Genomic DNA, 20,147 nt, shown 5'->3' on the forward strand with positions numbered 1-20,147 from the left:
AACAAAGACGAATGGAAGACCAGCCACGCTGTCTTCTGCAGGTGGCATGCCCAAACTGCCACTCTGGAGCCTTTTCCATAGAACTCAGTCTGGGTGATGACTCCACCATCCAACATCTGGCCATTCTTCCCCACGTCCACATAGAGAAACTCGTATGTCACCGACACCACCACCAACATCACAATACTATTAAACCCCTTATAATTATAATAGTATGACCCCAATTTGGGGGTGACACAATGTGGACATGTTTCCCATGACTTGCCCCTCCGCAGTTGGAAAAGTCCCACCGCTGGGCAAATTGGGAAGGCACAGTCTGCCATTCCTGTGGTGTTGAAGGAAACTGTGGAGTCAAACAAGAAAAAAAAAATTGTACTTTTGCACATAACATTGCAAGCAGATTAGACACAAACATTATTGGCCAACATAAGTATAAAACATTTATTTTAAGTAGTATTTAAAGACAAAAATATAAGGTTCACTTATTAGATTCCTTACCCCCTCTGATGGCCCATTTAAAAATTTTAAGGGAAAGGTAAATGTTTTGAACAGGTAACCCTCTTCACTTCATTGATATGAATGCATAAATAATGTGTGTTACTTTGGCCAGCCCCTCCTTACTTACACTATTGACAGCCCACTGGACAGGTAAGAAGTGTCATAATACAAAAATATGAATACACACTGTACAAATTGAAGCAGATTTTTACATTCTGCAATTACCTATCAAGATAATAGAACAAAACTTTACACAGTACCATTTGAAAGTATTCTGGCAGGACCTTTAACTACATGTTGTGAGTAATTCATCCATAAATCTGAACACAAAAGAGGTAGGTATAGTGTATATGGGTTTGGCAAAGTCAGCATATAGAGTACTGGTATCGGCTGACTTAGTGGTTGGGAGGGAGGGTTCCAAATTAGTTTGCCCCCCCCCCCCCCAAAAAAATCCTCTTGCACTCTGCCTGGATTTAAGGACAACAATAACATTTGGACACATTTTAGAGAGTGTTTAGCGTTAAATACTACTATGGATTTGACAAAATACATTGTTAAGTGACTAGGCTAGGTATGTATGGGCCTAGGATAGCATTCTAGGGAGGTTAGTGAAGGCAAATATGCATGAAAGACAAAAAAGGAGCATTAAAAAATTCAAGCATGCATGAGGACAAAGGGGACATGCACAGCGTATTACATTCATGGTAAGGGAGGGAATAATGAAAAAAATACAATACATTAGCAAACATTAAATACATAGAATGTGATGTTAAAGGAGAAAACTTACCCCAATATAGTCCTTCTGCAGGACCTGAATGATGGCAGGACAGGTCTCTGGAATAATAGTCCCCAGAGCCTGGGGGAGATGCCAGTCGTGAACTTGATGTCCTGCAGACTTCTCCCCACGCCAAGTACTGCAAGGTGGCGAGGAGCCTCTGCTTGGGAGTGATGGCTTGGCACATGCAACCATCAGTAAACTGATTTTGAGTCTACCTGCTATTTTTTGTATGTCTCAGAATGGAGGGGGGGCCCCAAGAAAATGTTTGCCCAGGGCCCAATCAAAATTAAAAAAGGCCCTTATTTGTTTAGTAAACTGCAATTTAAAATGACTCCCTGTCTGATCATTCAGCTGATGACCAATTCTGTAAAACTCTGATGATATTATGAAGTGTATTCATTTACATAAGCAATGCTGTGACAATGCAAGAACTACTGTATGTAAAACTTTATAGTTCTCACACTTGCTTATATCCAGACAGCAGGCGCTACAGCATATGATCAGGGGGTATATGAGGTATCATGCTCAAATACCAGAAGTTCTTGTTGCAGAGTAGTTTGCAGTGGTGCTCTGATTCCAGACAGGCTGCAAAAGCAGATATGTTTGTCACACTGTTCTTCTTGAAATCTTCAAACTCTTCATTATGGTCTAGTTAGGAAGCAGAGTGACAGTGTAAGTTGCTTTCATTGCCTAATCATTTGTTTCTATCCTGGGGCAGAGAAAATCTCATTCACACTGCCGCTCTTTCTCTGCACTCACAAATAGTCCAAGTATCAAAACGCTGCAGGTATGATGTTTATCATAGTAACACTCTGGCTAAGACTATGATTGATGTGATGGGCAGACTGACACTGTTCATTTGAAGTAAGTTGTACTGGCTGATAAGGTTGATATTCAGTGACATATGCTATTTAAAATGGTATTAATCCCCAAAACAAAATGTAGTTATATTGAACATGTGGTGGCTGCATTAATCTTCCTTTTTTATGCTTTTTTCTTTTATTTGACCTGGTGATCTGGCCAGTAACACATTTCCAGGCTTAGGGTATCTGCATTCTGGATGGAGTAGTAGAGCAGACACCCTTGGACAGCAGCATTGTCAGTCTGGGGAAAGGGTAGTGTTAAGCTGGCCATAGACAGATCAAAATTTGGCCAGTTCAGCAGAAACCGGACGAATTTCAATCTGTCTATGGGCAGGCTGGTTGTACTGATGTCAATCTACAGTATTGATCGAGTTCAGTACATTCAGCTTGTCAGGTTTTTTTCACCCAATCACTACCGGCAGCTAGAGTCACCATCAGTGATCATTGTATTCTGTATTACTTTAATGGCAGTTTCCCTAATTGTTAAGGATCTGGTGCATTTATACATATTATTCCACCCCTCCTCCCAATCTATGACATCGGTTCCCAGTTCCAGCTCACGTTCCCATTGTGATCTATAATTCAGAGTCTGGGCGTCTGTAAGTCCCTCAAGAGCTTTGTAGATCAGGGAAATCAGCCCTTTTTGGCGTGGGAAGTTAAACCATAAGTCCTCAAAAATGGTAATATGGACTGGGGACCGGAGTCTGTAGCGGGAGAGGAAGAAGTGACGGATTTGCAGGTATCTAAAATATTCCCCACCAAGGAGTTGGTGCTGGGTCTGTAATACCAAAAAAGGGATGAAACCAGAACCCGTCACAAAGTCCTTCAACTGGGTAAGTTTGCATTGAACCCATAATCGGAACGTCTCAGGATGGAAATACGCTGGGGGGAATCTAGGATCGCCCAGGTAAGAGGCGCCCATAGAGCTCTCAGAAGTAAGGTTGTATTTGTTTTTGTAGCGGTGCCACAATAGTAAACTATCCGCCACTATATTATTAAGTGTACGTAATGTTGAGTGAGGTTGGTGCGTTAACCACATAAGGCCAGGGAGATAAAAGGGTGTTATCGAATCACTTTCAAATCGTACCCAAGGTACTCTTGAGTTAGGGATCGACCACTGTGCTTGCTGCGTGAATCTGCAAGCCAAGCAAGATAATACAACCAAATTTGGGGGACCCCTAGGCCTCCACTTCTCATAGAGCTGTATAAGACTCCCTTGGCAAACCTAGGCAACCTATCACTCCAGATAAATTTATTAAAATGGGACTGGAGGTTGAGGAGAAAGGATTTAGAAAGTATGACTGGTAGGGAGCGAAACAGATATAATAGCCTGGGAAGGATGACCATTTTGAAGGCTGTGATTCTCCCTATAAAGGGAATGTGTAAAGGAAGCCAGCTTTTAAGCGTATTTTTTAGTTTCGTAATCAGTGGGGGATAATTGACACTAAAGAGGTCGCGAAAGTCTCCGGGCAGTCCCACTCCTAAGTAGGGTATGTGTGAAGTGGCCCATGTAAAGGAGTAATTTTGTTTAATAAGGGCCAAGTCAGTGGGAGAAAAACCCACAGGAAGGGCAACAGATTTGGAGACATTGATAGAGAGACCAGAGACCTTCGCAAAACTCGACAGCGTCGTAAAAAGGTTGGGGAGGGAAACATGGGGATTGGTTATGAACATCAAAACGTCATCTGCATACATGCAAAATTTGTACATTTCATCACCTTTAGTGTAACCAGTAACATCGGGATTTCTCAAAAGGGCAATCGCAAGGGGTTCAAGGGCTAAAGCAAAAATTAAGGGGGAAAGGGGGCACCCTTGTCTAGTGCCTCTACCTATTGGAAAAAACTCAGAGCAACAACCAGGGAGCTTAATACGGGTCGTAGGGTTACAGTAAAGGGCCTGGAAACCCACAAGGAACTCTCCATGAAAGCCCATGCGTGGCAGAAGAGCGTTGATATAATCCCATGTGACGCTATCAAACGCCTTTTGTATGTCTAGGCTTAGCAAAAGAAGCTTGCGGGAAAGTAGGTTAGCATCTTGGATAATATCAGTCGCTAAGCGAATATTGTCGCTAATTAAGCGATGTGGAATGAACCCTGATTGGAAGGGGGATATCAAGGAGGGGATAAACTTTGCCAGTCTGTCAGCTAAAACTCTGCTAAATATTTTTATATCATTATTCATAACCGAGATAGGCCTAAAGTTTTGGGGCAGATTATGATTCTTATTTGGTATTGGGATTAGTGACATGTTGGCCAACAACATTTCCTCAGGGAAGCGATTGCCAAGTAGGACTGAGTTAAAGAGGTGAACCATTCTAGGGGCCAGGATCATGGAGTATTTTTTGTAATATAGGGCCGAAAAGCCATCAGGGCCCTGGGCAGAGCCTGTTTTTAGTGATTTGATTACACCTAAGATTTCAGGTATTGTGATAGGGGCGTTAAGTTAGTTTAGTTGTGAGGTGGAAAGGGTCGGGACGGGGATGTTATGGAGCCATGTTAAGTCCTCTGGGGAAGGGGGAGTGTGGGGAGATGCTAAGAGTTTGGTGTAAAATTGCTCAAAGATTTTGAGTACTTCTTTGGGGTGTGAGGACACTAATCCGTTTTTGTTAGACAGCCTATATAAATGAGGAGGGCGAATCGAGTTTGACAACCATCTTGCAAAAATTGTCGATGCTGAGTTATTAAATAGTAAATAACGGGCCTTAGTCCAACGGAGTGCCTTTTCAACCTTAGATGAAAAGAGGGAGTCCAGTTCTAAACGCTTTTGTTCAATAGAGTGCCTTGTGGTATCTAAGTGTAACAGAGATGTATTTTTATATAAATTATTGAGCTCCTTGGTTAACTCCACTATTCTAAGTCTGTTAGTCCTGTTACGGGCAGCAGAAATACTAATAATTTTCCCTCTAATGACGGCTTTATGCGCTGTCCAGAGAAGTGAGGGCTGCATATCTGGTTGGGCATTAAGAGAAAAATATTCCTCCATAGATTAAGCTAATTGGGAATCTACCACTGAGTCTAAGAGAATGTGAATTCCCTGCAACCCACGTTATGTGCCCTCCAGGTGTCGGTGAGTTGAAGATCCTGTAAGCCACCGGTGAGAGATTTTGGGAACGCTCTAGAGGCAACCGTAGTTGATGAGCGGTCCAATGTGGCGTTAGCTACTGAGTTATAAAGTCTCCACCTATGATCATATGGGGGGAGTGGTATTGTGCCAGCGTCTCAAAAAATGACCTAAAGAAGGTGGCCGGTAGTGATGGCCGAACGGTTCGCCCGGCGGTCGTTTCGCGGCGAATTTCCGACATTCGCGGTCCGCACGTTCGAACGCCTTTTTCCGTCGTTCGCCGCGGCGGACTTACGTGTTTAATGTATACAAGAACTTTAACCTTTGGTGACACGTTTATCATGTGATACAGGACAGCCAATTGAGACATGACAGCACATGGACACTTGTACATTCCCCCTAACCTATAAATACACCCGATCCGGTGGCCATTTTACATTCTTTCTTCTGTTACGATAGGGACAGGTTCCTGTGTGGAGTAGGGAGAGATAAACCACTAGCTATTTGGTACACAAAAGTTCTTTTCAGGACTGGTATAGGTGTTAGGTGTTGATAGGTTTGCTGTGCTGCTGATTCTTGCAGCAGCCTGAGTGTCTTTTGTTAGTTTAGAGAAAGGGAAAGGACGGTGTATGCTACAGGGACAGCCAGATTAGTCTTTCATCATCATCATCATCATCATCATCATTAGCTGTTACTATCAAGGTCCACAAAAGAGCTGTTCCAGTAACCACTAATCGTTCTCTTTTTTTGCCAATTTGTATAGGGACAGGAAGGAAGCAGTGTTGTCAGGCAGTGAGGGTAATTTTAAAGACTTGCTGTTATTATTAGTTCCACAAAGGTTCTTTTCAGGACTGGTATCAGTGGTACAGTAATAGGCTTGTACATGTATAATATTCTTTCTTCCAAATATAGAAAGGATATTATACTTGACTGCTGCCCTTCTGCTGCAGTCTGCTAAACATTCACAACTCACTTGTTCCACAAAAGTTCTTATAAGGACTGGTAACTTGGTATAGGGTGCTACGGTACATAGGCTTGAGTGCGGTACAGTCTGCTGTTCTGTAAGGACCGCTATCGGTCCACAATAGATAGGGTTGACGTGCACCACTGCTGACCGCTCACCTATACTGCAGCAGTCCTTCAGCGGTATAGGGACTGACGTACAGTCTGCTAATCACTAACACACAACCTGCTTGTTCCACAAAAGTTCTTATAAGGACTGGTAACTTGGTATAGGGTGCTACGGTACATAGGCTTGAGTGCGGTACAGTCTGCTGTTCTGTAAGGACCGCTATCGGTCCACAATAGATAGGGTTGACGTGCACCACTGCTGACCGCTGCCCTATACTGCAGCAGTCCTTCAGCGGTATAGGGACTGACGTACAGTCTGCTAAACACTAATACACAACCTGCTTGGTCCACAAAAGTTCTTATAAGGACTGGTAACTTGGTATAGGGTGCTACGGTACATAGGCTTGAGTGCGGTACAGTCTGCTGTTCTGTAAGGACCGCTATCGGTCCACAATAGATAGGGTTGACGTGCACCACTGCTGACCGCTGCCCTATACTGCAGCAGTCCTTCAGCGGTATAGGGACTGACGTACAGTCTGCTAAACACTAATACACAACCTGCTTGGTCCACAAAAGTTCTTATAAGGACTGGTAACTTGGTATAGGGTGCTACGGTACATAGGCTTGAGTGCGGTACAGTCTGCTGTTCTGTAAGGACCGCTATAGGTCCACAATAGATAGGGTTGACGTGCACCACTGCTGACCGCTCACCTATACTGCAGCAGTCCTTCAGCGGTATAGGGACTGACGTACAGTCTGCTAATCACTAACACACAACCTGCTTGTTCCACAAAAGTTCTTATAAGGACTGGTAACTTGGTATAGGGTGCTACGGTACATAGGCTTGAGTGCGGTACAGTCTGCTGTTCTGTAAGGACCGCTATCGGTCCACAATAGATAGGGTTGACGTGCACCACTGCTGACCGCTGCCCTATACTGCAGCAGTCCTTCAGCGGTATAGGGACTGACGTACAGTCTGCTAAACACTAATACACAACCTGCTTGGTCCACAAAAGTTCTTATAAGGACTGGTAACTTGGTATAGGGTGCTACGGTACATAGGCTTGAGTGCGGTACAGTCTGCTGTTCTGTAAGGACCGCTATCGGTCCACAATAGATAGGGTTGACGTGCACCACTGCTGACCGCTGCCCTATACTGCAGCAGTCCTTCAGCGGTATAGGGACTGACGTACAGTCTGCTAATCACTAACACACAACCTGCTTGTTCCACAAAAGTTCTTATAAGGACTGGTAACTTGGTATAGGGTGCTACGGTACATAGGCTTGAGTGCGGTACAGTCTGCTGTTCTGTAAGGACCGCTATCGGTCCACAATAGATAGGGTTGACGTGCACCACTGCTGACCGCTGCCCTATACTGCAGCAGTCCTTCAGCGGTATAGGGACTGACGTACAGTCTGCTAAACACTAATACACAACCTGCTTGGTCCACAAAAGTTCTTATAAGGACTGGTAACTTGGTATAGGGTGCTACGGTACATAGGCTTGAGTGCGGTACAATCTGCTGTTCTGTAAGGACCGCTATAGGTCCACAATAGATAGGGTTGACGTGCACCACTGCTGACCGCTCACCTATACTGCAGCAGTCCTTCAGCGGTATAGGGACTGACGTACAGTCTGCTAATCACTAACACACAACCTGCTTGTTCCACAAAAGTTCTTATAAGGACTGGTAACTTGGTATAGGGTGCTACGGTACATAGGCTTGAGTGCGGTACAGTCTGCTGTTCTGTAAGGACCGCTATCGGTCCACAATAGATAGGGTTGACGTGCACCACTGCTGACCGCTGCCCTATACTGCAGCAGTCCTTCAGCGGTATAGGGACTGACGTACAGTCTGCTAATCACTAACACACAACCTGCTTGTTCCACAAAAGTTCTTATAAGGACTGGTAACTTGGTATAGGGTGCTACGGTACATAGGCTTGAGTGCGGTACAGTCTGCTGTTCTGTAAGGACCGCTATCGGTCCACAATAGATAGGGTTGACGTGCACCACTGCTGACCGCTGCCCTATACTGCAGCAGTCCTTCAGCGGTATAGGGACTGACGTACAGTCTGCTAATCACTAACACACAACCTGCTTGTTCCACAAAAGTTCTTATAAGGACTGGTAACTTGGTATAGGGTGCTACGGTACATAGGCTTGAGTGCGGTACAGTCTGCTGTTCTGTAAGGACCGCTATCGGTCCACAATAGATAGGGTTGACGTGCACCACTGCTGACCGCTGCCCTATACTGCAGCAGTCCTTCAGCGGTATAGGGACTGACGTACAGTCTGCTAAACACTAATACACAACCTGCTTGGTCCACAAAAGTTCTTATAAGGACTGGTAACTTGGTATAGGGTGCTACGGTACATAGGCTTGAGTGCGGTACAGTCTGCTGTTCTGTAAGGACCGCTATAGGTCCACAATAGATAGGGTTGACGTGCACCACTGCTGACCGCTCACCTATACTGCAGCAGTCCTTCAGCGGTATAGGGACTGACGTACAGTCTGCTAATCACTAACACACAACCTGCTTGTTCCACAAAAGTTCTTATAAGGACTGGTAACTTGGTATAGGGTGCTACGGTACATAGGCTTGAGTGCGGTACAGTCTGCTGTTCTGTAAGGACCGCTATCGGTCCACAATAGATAGGGTTGACGTGCACCACTGCTGACCGCTCACCTATACTGCAGCAGTCCTTCAGCGGTATAGGGACTGACGTACAGTCTGCTAATCACTAACACACAACCTGCTTGTTCCACAAAAGTTCTTATAAGGACTGGTAACTTGGTATAGGGTGCTACGGTACATAGGCTTGAGTGCGGTACAGTCTGCTGTTCTGTAAGGACCGCTATCGGTCCACAATAGATAGGGTTGACGTGCACCACTGCTGACCGCTGCCCTATACTGCAGCAGTCCTTCAGCGGTATAGGGACTGACGTACAGTCTGCTAAACACTAATACACAACCTGCTTGGTCCACAAAAGTTCTTATAAGGACTGGTAACTTGGTATAGGGTGCTACGGTACATAGGCTTGAGTGCGGTACAGTCTGCTGTTCTGTAAGGACCGCTATCGGTCCACAATAGATAGGGTTGACGTGCACCACTGCTGACCGCTGCCCTATACTGCAGCAGTCCTTCAGCGGTATAGGGACTGACGTACAGTCTGCTAATCACTAACACACAACCTGCTTGTTCCACAAAAGTTCTTATAAGGACTGGTAACTTGGTATAGGGTGCTACGGTACATAGGCTTGAGTGCGGTACAGTCTGCTGTTCTGTAAGGACCGCTATCGGTCCACAATAGATAGGGTTGACGTGCACCACTGCTGACCGCTGCCCTATACTGCAGCAGTCCTTCAGCGGTATAGGGACTGACGTACAGTCTGCTAAACACTAATACACAACCTGCTTGGTCCACAAAAGTTCTTATAAGGACTGGTAACTTGGTATAGGGTGCTACGGTACATAGGCTTGAGTGCGGTACAGTCTGCTGTTCTGTAAGGACCGCTATCGGTCCACAATAGATAGGGTTGACGTGCACCACTGCTGACCGCTGCCCTATACTGCAGCAGTCCTTCATCGGTATAGGGACTAAGAGTTTTGTCACAGGGTCATTTAAAAAATGACAGGCAGAGGAAGAGGCAGGCCCTTCCGCAGGGGTGGTAGGGGTAGGGCAGGAGCAACAGGCTTGAGCCAAAGTGGGAAGTTGCAGAAGGTGCGTTCAATTACTTTAAAGGATGCACCAGACTTGGTTGAGTGGCTCGCTCAGCCTTACTCTTCTGCACCCTCCTCATCCTCTCGATCTGCACCCTCTTCTTCACTCTCTGCTATGTGCACCCCCAAAGACACTACCACCAACAACACGACCACCACCACCACCACCACATACCTTCCGCTTGAGTCACTGGAATTATTTTCCGATCCATATCAAGAGGACATTTCTGATGCGCAGCCACTCTTGGTATTGGATCAGGAAGAGGAGGTAGCAACAAGCGCTACTCAGCAGTCTGACGCCAGTACCCAGATCAGCCCAAGGAGGAGGTTGGTCCCCGGTGTTGCTGCCTACTCCGAGATCTCTACTTATAGCGGTGGGGAAGGTGACGTTGATGATGACGTGTCTAGTGATGTCACGTGGGTGCCCACAAGAGAGGAAGAGGAGGGGAGTTCAGAGGGAGATATGGACCAGCAGATAGGGAGGAGAAGCAGCAATGACTTACATTGCACAGCAGGGACAAAGCAGACTGCAAATGTATCAGGAGCGAGTCATCGACCATGTACGGTCACATCTGGCGCTCCCAGGACACCGGCACATGGCTCCGCAGTGTGGGCTTTTTTTAACGTGTCCGCTGCTGACAATAGCGTTGCCATCTGCAATCTTTGCAGTCAACGCGTTAGTCGCGGTAAGCCCAATACTCACCTAGGGACGACCGCCTTAAGAAGGCACATGAGCAGCCATCACCGAGCCCAGTGGGAGCAACGGAACACACAAAGCCACACTGCAGGCTCTCACCGTCCAGCCTCGTCTTCTACTTCTCCTTCTCCTCTCTCCTCACAATTGTCCTCCACTCCACCTTCCATCACGCCAAGCTCACATTTTTCTGCAAAAAGGCAGGCTTCCGTGGGCCTAATGTTTGAGCGTAAAAAAATGATGACGCCGGATAACCCTCTTGCCCAACGGTTGGCGGCTGGCTTGTCAGAACTCATAGCCCGCCAACTACTGCCATATAAACTGGTGGACTCGGAGGCCTTTCGCAAATTTGTGGCCATTGGAACACCACAATGGAAGGTCCCAGGAAGGAAGTATTTCTCAGAGAAGGGCATCCCAGAGCTATATGGCCATGTTCAGCGGCAAGTGAATGTATCTCTGGCACACAGTGTCGGTGCCAAGATACATCTGACCACAGACACGTGGTCTAGCAAACACGGGCAGGGAAGGTATATCAGTTTTACTGCCCACTGGGTGAACCTTCTGACGGCCGTCAAGCATGTAACCCGTGGCACCCGTGTAGATTTGGTTTTACCGCCACGGATTGCATGCAGGCCTGACTCTTCTTCTCCTCCTCCTACTCCATCCTCCTCCCTCTCCTCCTCAGCTGCCTCCTCCTTTTCCGCTGCTAGCGTCTCTTCCACTGCACCGCCCAAGCTCCCCAGAACCTATTCCACATGCCAGGTGAGACGTTGCCATGCCGTGCTGCGTCTGTTGTGCCTGGAAGCAAAGAGCCACACTGGCCCGGCACTCCTTTCAGCTTTGCGTTCACAGGCAGATGAGTGGCTAACACCGCTCAATTTGACAGTTGGTAAAGTGGTGTGTGACAACGGTGCCAATCTGCTTAGCGCATTGAAACAGGGCAAAATCACGCACGTGCCGTGCATGGCACACGTCTTAAACTTGGTCGTGCAGCGATTCCTTGTCAAATACCCTGGGGTCCAGGACATCTTGCGGCAGGCAAGGAAAATCTCGGCCCATTTCAGAAGATCTTACACGGCCATGGCTCGCCTTGCTGACATTCAGCGGCGACACCATCTGCCGGTCAGACGTCTTATTTGCGATTGCCCGACGCGATGGAACTCAACCTTCTATATGCTTGATAGGCTGCTCCAGCAGAAACGTGCAGTTAACGTCTACCTGTATGAACTCTGCGAAAGAAACGGTTCTGGGGAGCTGGGTTTTTTTTCACCGCGCCAGTGGCTGCTCATGCGCGACACATGCAGACTTCTGCGGCCATTTGAGGAGATCACCAAACTTGTCAGTCGCAGCCATGGCGCCATCAGTGACATGGTACCTTATGCCTTCTTTCTGGAGCGTGCATTGCGTCGTGTCATTGATCAGGCTGTGGAGGAGCAGGAGCGGGAAGATGAGGAAGTCGCAATGCTGGATGAATTCCCAGGGGGGGCTACTCTATCTGAGACAAGTCAACAACAGGAGTCTGATGAGGAGTCAGAGGAGGATGGTGCCGGGGCGGATGAGCAGGAGCAAGAAGAGCATGCTTTAAACCTTTCTGGGATCCCTGTTGTGCGAGGATGGGGAGAGGAGAATGAAGAGGACGACATTATCCTGGATGATGAGCAGGAGCCAGGCCACCACACCGCTTCCACTTTAGTGCAAATGGGGGCCTTCATGCTCCAGTGTTTTAATAGGGACCCCCGTATAAAAAGCATGAGGGTCAAGGACCAGTACTGGGTGGCAACGTACTTAGACCCCCGGTACAAACACAAAATGGCGGAAATGTTACCGCCGTCGCAGAGGGCTGTCAGAATGCAGCACTTCCAGGCCTTGCTTCGAGAAATGCTGCATTCTGCTTTTGCGTCCGCTGGCAGAGGAGCAATTCCCACTCCCAGAGAAGGATTTGCGGGTACCAATCCAACAGCGCCTGCAAGAAGAGGCCGGTTTGAAGATGTGTTGGTGACTTCGGATATGAGGTCATTCTTTCAGCCGACCCATCGACAGGTGTCATCCGGATCCAGCATCAGGGAACGCCTAGACCGTCAGGTGTCCGACTACATTGGGTTAACGGCCGATGTGGACGCTCTGAGGAGTGATGAACCCCTAGACTACTGGGTGGGCAGGCTTGACCTCTGGCCAGAGCTTGCCCAATTTGCAATCGAACTGTTGGCTTGCCCCTCATCCAGTGTCCTGTCCGAAAGGACGTTCAGCGCAGCAGGGGGGATTGTGACCGATAAGCGTACTCGCCTAGCTCACCACAGTGTTAACTACCTCACATTTCTAAAAATGAATGAGGCATGGATCTCGGAGGAATTCAACACATGTGACCAGTAGACCATGTATATGTCTATAAACTATTTTTTTAATCAAGCACACAGACCTTCTTAATTCATTTGGCTCACTTCCTTGACCCAAAAAAGCACACCGTACTATATGCCCCTACCCTCCTCTTTGAAGAGGTTGAGCGGTGTCATATTTCTACTGGGGCTGCTTATGATATCCCTGTGCTGTGCTGACTTCCTCCTGGGGGTTCTTATTATGAAGGGATCACACTATCCCTGTGCTGTGCTGACTTCCTCCTGGGGGTTCTTATTATGAGGGGATCACACCATCCCTGTGCTGTGCTGACTTCCTCCTGGGGCTGCTTACGGTGCTGCTGTCAGTGCTGTATGTCACGGTGCTGCTGTCAGCGCTGTATGTCACGGTGCTGCTGTCAGCGCTGTATGTCACGGTGCTGCTGTCAGCGCTGTATGTCACGGTGCTGCTGTCAGCGCTGTATGTCACGGTGCTGCTGTCAGCGCTGTATGTCACGGTGCTGCTGTCAGCGCTGTATGTCACGGTGCTGCTGTCAGCGCTGTATGTCACGGTGCTGCTGTCAGCGCTGTATGTCACGGTGCTGCTGTCAGCGCTGTATGTCACGGTGCTGCTGTCAGCGCTGTATGTCACGGTGCTGCTGTCAGTGCTCTGTATTACGGTGCTGCTGTCAGATGCCTCTATCACGGTGCATGTGTCATTCCGGTATGTCACGCTGCTGGTGATCATCTCCTGCACCCTCTTCTTTGCCTACCCTGGTCCCTGACCTTCCCTCTCCTCCATTGCCTTCATTAGCTCCATAGTCCTGAATTGTTAGAACAATTTCCCAAATAAAATAAAAATGCTTGTAGTTATCGATCCCAAATTCACCTCATACATGTATTATGTCATTGTCCAGATGGTGGGACTACGTTTTACCCCCTAATAATTACCACGTGGCCGCAAATTCGACATGAAGGTTTGCAAAGTTCGCCTCCCATTGAAGTCAATGGGGCCCGCGGCGAACGTTCGGTTTCGCGAACGTTTGGGTCCGTTCGCATTTCGCGTTCGCGAAACGTCCCGTCGGAAGTTCGTCCATCACTAGTGGCCGGGCTGTCATTGGGTGCATAAATACTAGCAATAGTAAGTTCCCTGTTGTGAACAATCCCTTTCACAATCACATAACGACTTTCAGGATCCCTGAACATTTGCTTAACCTCCATCGGGAGGGAGGAGTGGAGGAGTATGGCGGCACCCCTGGACTTGAATGAGTGGAGTGAGTAAAAGGCTTGAGGGAAATGCGTTTCTTGGAGTAGGAGGATTTTAGCTCCAAGCTGTTTATAAAAGGCAAAGGCTTTACGCCGTTTGGAGGGGGAGTTAAATCCTTTGACGTTGTGCGAAATACAGGTTATTGCCATGGCGTGTGAAGTAACGTGTAGATAGTTGGGGGGTCAAATCTGATGAAGGGAGGGGGAAAGGGAATAATAATCATACACTCAAACATTAAAGCCGAAATCGACAGGGGGGCCTCCACACCCCTCCCTAAGGTCCATAGGGATAGGGGACCGACCAGTAACACTGAGGGTAGAAATAGATCACAGAACCATAACATGAAATAAACACATACTGTAGTAGAATCATAAGAATTGAAAAATTATCGACCAACGTGAGAAAGAACAAGAAAACATAGAAAAATAAAACTAACACCTGAAAAAACGATCCCAGCCTCTAACATGGGGATCAACATTATTGATAGATGTGGGTACCTGTGGGAGAGAGTTCCCACACCAGAGAAAAAGTCATATACCGAGACAACCAGGTCTCGTACCCAGTAGGGTTGGGCAATGGTAGATATCACCCACCAGAGAAGCAACCAACCACTGGGAGGGGGAGCCATGGCACAGCTCCTAGGGACATGCAGAAACCCAGAGGGGTGAGCAAAAAACGCTTTAAAAAAAAGATGCATAAAAAAAAAAGAGTATCTCTTGAGAAAAACAGAGTGTGATTATCCTCTGGGAAGTCTATGCTAGCCGCATACAAAACCTTGAAATGAGCCGGAGTAAGGAACCGTTAACGAGGGCTAACTTCCACACGGTCTACAACATTATACCGGATCCTCCGTCTATCTCTCCTGGTAGGGGGTGTTTGCCATATAGGTGTAGCTCTGGGAGTGGAGGGCAGCCTGCGAATTGCAGCGGCATCCAAAAGGCCAAGCTTTACCAGGATCTCTTGTCCTTCCAAGACAGTGGTGGCAGAGTAGATCGTGCCATTATGGGGGATCACTAGGCGAAATGGGAATCCCCACCGGTACCTGATACGGGCTGTTTGCAATACAGTGGTGATTTCTTTCAGGCCCCTTCTCCTCTCCAAAGTTGCTGGAGCAATATCCGGGAAAATCTGGATATAATGGTCATCAAGGGTTATCCTCTGCTTGTTGCGGGCGGCTCTCAAAATTTCTACCTTAACTAGAAAGTCCTTCATGCAAAGGATGACATCCCTAGGGGGTTTGTCCTCTGGAGGTTTGGGACGAAGAGCTCTGTGAATACGGTCGCATTTGAACATGCTTGAATCATAGTCAGGGAGAAGGGATTTAAACAATCTAATCACCACAGGAACGAGCTCAGACTCAGACTCAGGAATTCCACGGAGGCGCAGATTATTGCGCCTGTTTCTGTTGTCGAGGTCTTCGATCTCTGTTTGAATCAACTTAAATGCAGAGGATAGTGCTTCATGCTCCCTGCTAAGATCATTATGAGCAATAGCCAACTCATCATGTTTAGTCTCTAACCTCTCCGTTCTGGCTCCCAGGACTGAGATTTCCTGTGACAAGGCATGAGAGGTCTTATGCAGTTCGGATTGGAATTTAGATGCCAGCCTGTTATACATTGTTTCTAGGCTGTCCTCTAGATCTGCTTTAGAGAGGGAACCAGGGTACTCACAGTTAGTTGTGGGAGTGAGAAAGGGTGGTCGCGGCGGACGCGGGGAGGTGGCGGGACCCGGGGAGAGACTTCTCCTGTCTGCGCCATCTTGCGCCATGCTGGACTGTTCCTGTGAGCGGAGAAGGTACTGCGGGAGCGTCTTTTGAGCAATGCTCCATGCTTTTTTCTTCCTCGCCGGCATGCACCAAGGTTCCACGGCTTGAGGGGTGATAAATAAGATACAATTTGCGGTGTTTGTGGCCCTCGGGGTTAAGCAGAAGTCCCGGACGGAGCGGAGATAAGGTCTCAAGCGTCCATCCTGCTCAAAGCCGCGCATGTGCCCCCCAGCCAATATATATTCTTCTACATATTTTTGATAAAACAAAATCTCAATATGCGTATATTGATTGGTTTACGCATTATAGTGTCTACAAACTATGGGAAAGATTTATGCCATTTTTAGTAATTGAGGCTATCTGCGATTTTTAGCAGTACTTTTGAAATATTTTTGGGACCATTGACATTTATACAGTGATCAGTGATATAAAAATGCACTGATTACTGTATAAATGTCACTGGTAGTGAAGGGGTTAATACTAGAGCCGATCAAGGGTTTAAATATGTGTTCCCTCAGTGTGTTCTAACTGTACTGAGTAGAAGAGGAGACATATCGCTGTTCCTACTTAGTAGGAACAAACAACATGTCTCCTCTCCTCTGACAGCACAGGGATTTGTGTGTTTACACACACAAATCCCCATACTGGCGTTCGTGAACACAATCGCACATGGCTGCCAGGGATCGTGCCCGCCGTCCACGCACATGAGCGCGCGCGTGGCCAAAAAAGGTAAGGGCATACCCATATGGAATTTTGCCCAGGAGTTTCTTGAAGAGGAGACATATCGCTGTTCCTACTTGGTAGGAACAAACAACATGTCTCCTCTCCTCTGACAGCACAGGGATTTGTGTGTTTACACACACAAATCCCCGTACTGGCGTTCGTAAACACAATCGCACGTGGCTGACAGAAATTGTGCCGCCGGCCTCGCACATGAGCACGCGCATGGCTGAAAAAGGTAAAGACATACCCATATGAAATTTTTGCCCAGGAGTTTCTTGAACTTTTAGGCCCCTTTCACACATATGGACTGTAAAGTCCGCCTTTTTTTTTAGGAGGACCGGAATGGGCGCTCCACTCACCTCTATGGAGCAACGGATGTCAGCGGTGACATCTCCGCTGACATCCGATCAGCTAAATCCAGATGGATGAAAACTCTATTTTATATTCCAGATTCAAAGAAAAAGTGCACAGTCTACAATAATGCCATTAGTGTGTGGATTATAACAGTCATCACTTTTTATCAACTCCTCTCTCTCTCTCAGCATTTGCAATGACAATAGAGGTAAAAATCCCACTAAAAAGACAAATAGGGACAGGACCCTGACGTAAGGCTGCCCTTTTTGATGGTTACTGATGTATTTTTCTTTTTCATTACTGTGATATTTACCTCTATTGTCAAATTTGTCAATTCAAAGACAGAGAGGAGTTGGTAAAAAGTGTTATAGGTCCACATACTAATGACATTTGTTGTATATTGTGGGACTCGCACACTGCTATGAGAAAAAACTCAAACAGGTGATAATAATGTATCAAATGAAAAGAAGTTAGGACCAATACCAATGGCTGAATGGAGGTATCATCAATTGGTATGTTTTTATAATAAAATTAAAACCATGATAAGGCCCATGAACATGCTGACTATATTTGAATCAAGATGTGTGAAGATGGTCAGGGCCAGCAATTTATTATCACAAATGCACACATTAGTACTTGGGACCAAGAAAAACATAAAATTATATCATATTAGAGAATGGGAAAATGAATTAAACTGCAAATTTACTTTAAACCAAATTACAAATATTGTTGAATCCACATATAAGACATCCAAGTTCACAAATCCATGAAATGTCATACAAATTTTTGACTAGGTGGTATCGAACCCTAGCAAGAATGGCACAGATCTATCCAACAGTAGACGCTAAGTGCTGGAGAGGGTGTGGGCAGAAGGGTACTCCTCTCCACATGGTGGTTGTGTCCTTTGGTTAAAGGGTTCCGGCAGGAAATTGCCCCACGGGTAGAGAAGTTATCCCCTGGAAGAATCAAACTAATACCCTTAAACTTTCTATTCCACTGGACAATGACATCAACTAGAACATATAAGAAGAGTATAAGAGCACACCTATTAAATGGGGCAAAACTACTAATACCCAGATTATGGAGACAGACTACACGTCCAACTTTGATAGATTGGAAGAAAGAAGTGGATAGGATAATGGAGTCTGAAAGATGGAGATACAGGGTTCAAAGTAGAAAGAAGGAATTTATGGAAAAATTGAAAAAATGGGCGCTCCATTCAATAGAGATTAATTAAAGTGAGTTTTATCTCCTTCTCTTTCTTGTGAAGTGAGAGGGGAGGAGAGGGGGCAGGGGGGAGGAGAGGAGTACTGTGTTTTTTTTTTGTTTTTTTTGTTTTTGGGGAGATAGTATATGGTATACGTAAATGAGAAGCTGGAAGTGGTATACTGTTTGGAATTGTGTTGTCTGTTTTAAAAGCTAATAAAAGGAAAAAAAATTGGATTGTAAAAAATAAAAATAAAAGCACCAGCGGCTATAATGAATTGTCGGCTCCCCATAATACAGAGAACAGTCATTGAAAGTCATTGATAAAAAAAAAGCGTGGGATTCCCCCCAAATTCAATTATCAGGCTCTTCAGGTCTGGTATGGATATTAAGGGGAACCCCGCATCAAACTTAAAAAAAATGATGTGGGATTCCCCCCAAATGTCCATACCAGACCTGAAGGTCTGGTATGTATTTTAAGGGGAACTCCACATCAAATAAAAAAAAATGGTGTGGAGTTCCCCCCAAAAATACATACCAGACCCTTTATCCGAGCACGCAACCTGGCAGGCCACAGGAAAAGAGGGGGACGAGAGAGTGCCCCCCCTCCTGAACCATACCAGGCCACATGCCCTCAACATTGGGAGGATGTTTTGGGGGTCTGTGACCCCTCAAATCACCATGTCCCCATGTTGATGGGGACAAGGGCCTCATCCCCACAATCCTGGCTGGTGGTTGTGGGAGTCTACGGGCAGGGGGCTTATCAGAATCTGGAAGCCCCCTTTAACAAGGGGACTCCCAGATCCTGGCCCCCCTGTTTTAAATGGTAATGGGTACATTGTACCCCTACCATTTCACAAAGAAAGTGTAAAAAATTGTTTAAAAAGACACAGAAAACATTGGAATAAGTCCTTTATTAAAAATAAAAAAAATAAAAAAAAGATTCCAGCGGTGGTAATCCACTCTTGGTATCCTGCGATGGCTGATCATCTCTCCGTGGTCCAACGATGGGTGATCTCTCCCGATGATGTCCAGCGCAGCGCATCCTGTCTCCACCGGAGACACCACGGGAATCCCAGCAAGCTGACAGGTCTTAGCTGAGGAGGATGGGGCCACCCGTCACCTGACCCGCCCCCTCTGACGCAATGGGAAACCCGGGCTTCCCCAGTGATGTACGGGTGACCACGCCCCCCTCTGATGTAACACAGATTTCTGTTACATCAGAGGGGGGGCAGGGTCACCCGCACATCACTGGGGAAGCTTGGGTTTCCCCTTGCGTCAGAGGGGGGCGGGGTCAGGTGACGGGTGGCCCCGTCCTCCTCAGCTAAGACCTCTCAGGCTGCCGGGATTCCCGCTGTGTCTACGGTGGAGACAGGATGCGCTGTGCTGGATGTCATTGGGAGAGATCATCCATTGCTGGACCCCGGAGAAGAGATCACCCATCTCTGGATACCAAGAGTGGATTACCACTGCTGGAATCTTTTTTTTTTTTTAAATAAAGGACCTATCCCAATGGTGTCTGTGTCTTTTTAACAATTTTTTACACTTTCTTTGTGAAATGGTAGGGGTACAATGTACCCGTTACCATTTCAAATAGGGGGGCTGGGATCTGGGGGTCCCCTTGTGAAAGGGTGCTTTCAGATTCTGAAAAGCCCCCTGCCCGCAGACCCCCACAACCACCGCCCAGGGTTGGGAGGATGAGGCCCTTGTCCCCATCAACATGGGGAGGACATGGTGCATGCTTTGAGGGGTCACAGACTCCCAAAGCATCCTCCCAATGTTGAGGGAATGTGGCCTGGTACGGTTCAGGA

The sequence above is a fragment of the Lithobates pipiens genome, unplaced genomic scaffold (assembly GCF_037356315.1).
Source record: "Lithobates pipiens isolate NorthernLeopardFrog02 unplaced genomic scaffold, aLitPip1_a1.2 Scaffold_1, whole genome shotgun sequence".
In the NCBI taxonomy this organism is placed as follows: Eukaryota; Metazoa; Chordata; class Amphibia; order Anura; family Ranidae; genus Lithobates; species Lithobates pipiens.